Here is a 4,650-nt window from a genome sequence, read left to right as displayed (position 1 = left end):
CAATGACAACATAATGGACTACATATCGGCAGAACGCCATGAAATCGTATCAGCCAGACGACTGGGAAACTCGTCAGCGGCCATGATACACTTCGAGGGACCACAGGTGCGCGTGAGCAGGTGCGCGTGAGCAACCGCACTGGCCAACCCCAACCGATGCGTGCACGAACTGCTATGCATAGCACGTCCCTCGTTCCCGCTGCTGTACGAGGGTTCCTCTCACTGCCGGCAAGCCAGCGCAAGCCTCTGCCCCGTGGCAGAGACGAATCCCTTGAGCTGTGTCGCTCGTATGCACGCCTCCTTCTGACAAGTGCCCCCCTAGTCTCCTCCACGCCCCGCCATGTACTATAAGTCTATATTATTCTCTGTGTGTCCTTGCGTGTTCTCTTCCTGCGTTTCGTGTATGTCCCTACAATCTCTCTGCTGTCACTTTTTGTCTCTGTTGTCGTCTTCTTTTCGTTTGTTTGTTTTTCTTTCCAATCCTTGTCTATTTATTCAACGCGTTTTACGCTCCCTCTACCCACTCAGTGGCGGGCTAGCAGGCGCACCTGCGTAAGGGTCTCTACCTTTCTGCCTAGCCGTGCACGCCACTGGGTGGGCACACTGACTTTGCAAATAAAATTATTATTATTATTATTATTATTATTATTATTATTATTATTATTATTATTATTATTATTATTACATGTGCCTTTTTACATAAAGGTACTAGGAACAATAGCCAGATGCCGCCCCTACCGTAAATCTGTGCAATACTGCAAGGCATGCGGAGATATTGGACATAGGCAGGATGTTTGCCCTTCGCCAAAACCAGAACTCTGCTCAAAGTGTGGAAAGAAACTCGAAAACACGGAGCACGACTGCAACCCGACTTGCAAGCTTTGCAACTTACCACATGAGACCGCCGGTAAAGAGGGCAGGCGTCGGTTAAAACCACCCCCACCCCCGCTACGCACCAGACAGGAATGGGATCAAACAAGCGGAAAAGCCCCCTGGTCAGCGGCTCCCTCAGAGACTAACTGCAACTCATTTAGCCTAAATAGTGCCATAGACACAACGGGGGTGCCCTCAGGCATTCTGAAAGAAAGCAGTAGTGGGTCGTACCCATCCACCAATTCGAGATCCAGATCGCACTCTCGCTCAATTCAAAGGATCTGCAAAGAGTCGCGATCACTATCACGATCGCTCTCCAGGCGTAGATCATACGCTCATCGGGACACTAATGAAGGAGACGTGCACAAAGTGGTGTTCTCAGACGTACACTTCCCTCCTCTTGCACAAGTCTCCTGTCCTCCTTCTAGTACCTGCACTAGCAAAGAAGGACGAGATGCACCCGATTGGACAGCTGCCTTCGAAGCACTCAGGCGTAACGTTGAAGAGAACACGCGAATTACCAAAGAACTGATGAAAGAACATGCGCTTACGACATCGTACATGGAAGAAATGTTGAAAGAAATAAAGCAAATGAAATTGCACCAAGCTTCACAAGACAAAGAAGTCAACCAGATGAAGCAGGATCAGGGCCTGTTCCAGCAGATGGCTATACAAACGTTCGAGCAAATCCGAACACGAATTCAGAATATTAACACCACCCTCAAAGAAAACCTGGAAACCCAAAGAAAAATTCAGGACACAATGGCCCCTATCATAAGTAAAAAGACCGAACTAGATCGAAGAGTTACCGCCATAGAAGAAAAAGACAAAGCTCGTAAAAAGCCCAAATCTACCCGGGAAAAGAAGCAAGAATGGAGGAGACGTTAGGCGATGATGACGTATAGCTCGTCTCAAAACTTCGACGACAAGAGCGCGGATCGACGACTCAAAATTTGGCAATGGAACTGTAGAACAACTAGGCTAAAAAGACATAATCTCTCACAACTAACTGAAAAGGAAAAACTGGACATCCTGGCCCTTCAAGAGTCAGGGACAAATTCATTAACATTTCGGGGATACGAAACACACATAGCAGAAGGCAGGACCCGCAAAGCCATCTAAACTTCGAAATATCTAACGACGCAGCAGCATTCCGTCAAACATAGGACTGAAAACACCGTTGTTGAAATTTTACCCCCAAAGAAAAATCAGAAGAGCCTGTTTATATTGATTATATACAGCCCACCCTCGGACAAACTAGGGGACCTAGACAACCTAATTCGCCCCGTCTTGAAAGTGACAAAATGCCAAAAACTTATAATGGTAGGGGACTTCAATGTACCCCACGTAGCATGGGGATATACCCGAACTCTAAAGAAAGGGGCTAAAGTCCACAATGTGGCCCAACAATACCGCCTCACCCCGTGGAACGACACACAATACACAACCAGGATTGGCAATAGCGTGTCGAAAGACACCAGCCCTGATCTCACTTTCTCCACGGGAATACCGCGAATGGGAGAGGCTAGAGGAAACATTGGGCAGTGACCACCACATAGTCCAATTGAGCCCCAACCATCACCCCAACCGAACACCCACCAGAGTGGGCAAAGCAAGAATCACGGATTGGAAGGCCATCAGAGAGGAAGAAGAAGATGACGAGGAAAATTCTTCGGATGATCTAGAAAAGTGGACAAAAAGTCCAGTGGAAAGGGCCAACAAATACACAAAGGAAATTCAACTGACAATAGATAATCCGACAGTAGACCCTCACCTTTTGCACATCTGGAAGGGCCGCCGCAGCCTCAGCCGGAGGTGGAAGAAACATAAGTGCAATAGGAAGCTAAAACTCCGTATTGCAAATCTAACAAAGCAAGCGGAAGAATACGCAAATCAATTGGCTCGGCAGAACTGGAATCAACTATGCGACAGGCTACAAGGGACTCTCAGTACAAGGGGCACTTGGAATATCCTAAGATCCCTCATGCCGCAAAATAACAAATCCAAATCATCTACCAGAAAACACGTCGCACGTCTTATTCACAATTTCCCAGGGACAGAAAAAGGACGCCCTCCAAGCGACAAAAGAAAAGTTCCTTGGAAATAATAGCACCACGTCCGCGCCACCCGTCGTTACCTATCCGGACTACAGAGGGACCCCCAACCCCGAGCTAGACAGACCATTTACCAGATGTGAGCTGGACGCCGCCCTGGCCAAACTCACAAGAAACACCACCCCGGGAAGTGATAAAGCGACGAACAAATTACTGCGTAATACCAACGAACATATGCAAAACAAATTACTAAAAAAAATCAACGATGTATGGGAGCAAGGCAAGCTGCCGGCCACTTGGAAACATGCCGACGTGACAATGATTCCGAAACCAAACAAACCCGTCGAAATATCTAACCTCAGACCCATATCACTGACGTCGTGCTTGGGTAAGCTAATGGAGCACATGGTTCTCAATAGACTCACCTGCTACATCGAAGAACCACCAGAAGACAAAGGGGGATTTCCGAACACCATGTATGGCTTTCGCCCCCACTTGTCAACCCAGAATATCCCTTTACAAATTAAAGAAGTGATTTACAACCTGAGTACCACGCAAAAAAAGCCCCATTCTTACCCTAGACAATGTGTCGCATGCAGCCATACTCGAAAATCTCCAGGACACTCGATGTGGAGAGAAAGCGTATAACTATGTAAGGGACTTTCTATCCTCACGGACAGCAACTGTAAGCCTAGGAACCCTACAAAGCGAAAAATTCGACATACTAGCAAAAGGAACACCCCAAGGCTCAGCGATCTCGCCTCTATTATTCAACCTCGCAATGATCAAATTACCAGAATCTCTAGAAACTATGACAGGGCTTAGACACGCTATCTATGCGGATGATTTTCTGGACGACGACAGGGTCAACCGGCACACAACAGGATGCATTACAGGAAGCAGTAAACCACACAGAACAATACCTCAGGAATTGTGGCCTTTCCCTAGATCCGGAGAAATCAGCAATTTTAATAAAGAAACGGACAAGAGGACGACCACCACCGGAGTCCCTCGACCACGAAGTGACGCTTCATGGGGTCGCCATCCCAAAGGTGGACACGCTGAGAGTCTTGGGACTCGTCTTCCAAAAGAACGGCCCGGGATCAGCCACTCTCCAAAAATTAGTCTACCATTTCCCATGTCACCCACCTGATCAAAAGAGTAACCAGCAAAAAAACACGGGCTACAAGAAGAAGACACGACAAGAATGATCCAGGCACTAATCATAAGTCGAATCACCTACAGAACCCCTTACCTAGGACTGAAAACAGCAGAAAAAGAAAAATTAAACATTTTAATTCGACAAACATACAAGATGGCGCTTGGATTACCGGCCGAAACACCAACCGAAAAACTCCTGCAACTAGGGGTGCATAACATGTGGGATGAACTGACAGAAGCGCACCGGGCAAGCCAACTGGAACGGCTCAAGCTTACAAAAACGGGCAGAGCTACCTTGTGCCGCCTAAGCTATCAGGGCTCAATAGAAACCGAAAACCAAAAACAACGCATCCCCCTCGATTTAAGGACGCACATCAAAGTGGCAAGCATCCCACGAAACATGCACCCCGTCTACCACAAGAAGCGTCGCGAAGCCAGAGCGAAAGCACTCCACAGATCCTACAGAAACGATCAAAACTCAAGATACATCGATGCGGCAGTGTATCCAAGACAAATAAATAAACGAGCCCCTACAATAAGCGTGCGTTGTAGACTTCAAATG

Source organism: Haemaphysalis longicornis, unplaced genomic scaffold (genome assembly GCF_048455015.1).
Source record: "Haemaphysalis longicornis isolate Haplotype H1 unplaced genomic scaffold, Haemaphysalis longicornis Haplotype H1 scaffold_1, whole genome shotgun sequence".
Taxonomy (NCBI): domain Eukaryota; kingdom Metazoa; phylum Arthropoda; class Arachnida; order Ixodida; family Ixodidae; genus Haemaphysalis; species Haemaphysalis longicornis.
The sequence above is the reverse complement of the archived record's forward strand: the minus strand, read 5'-3'. Positions refer to the sequence as shown.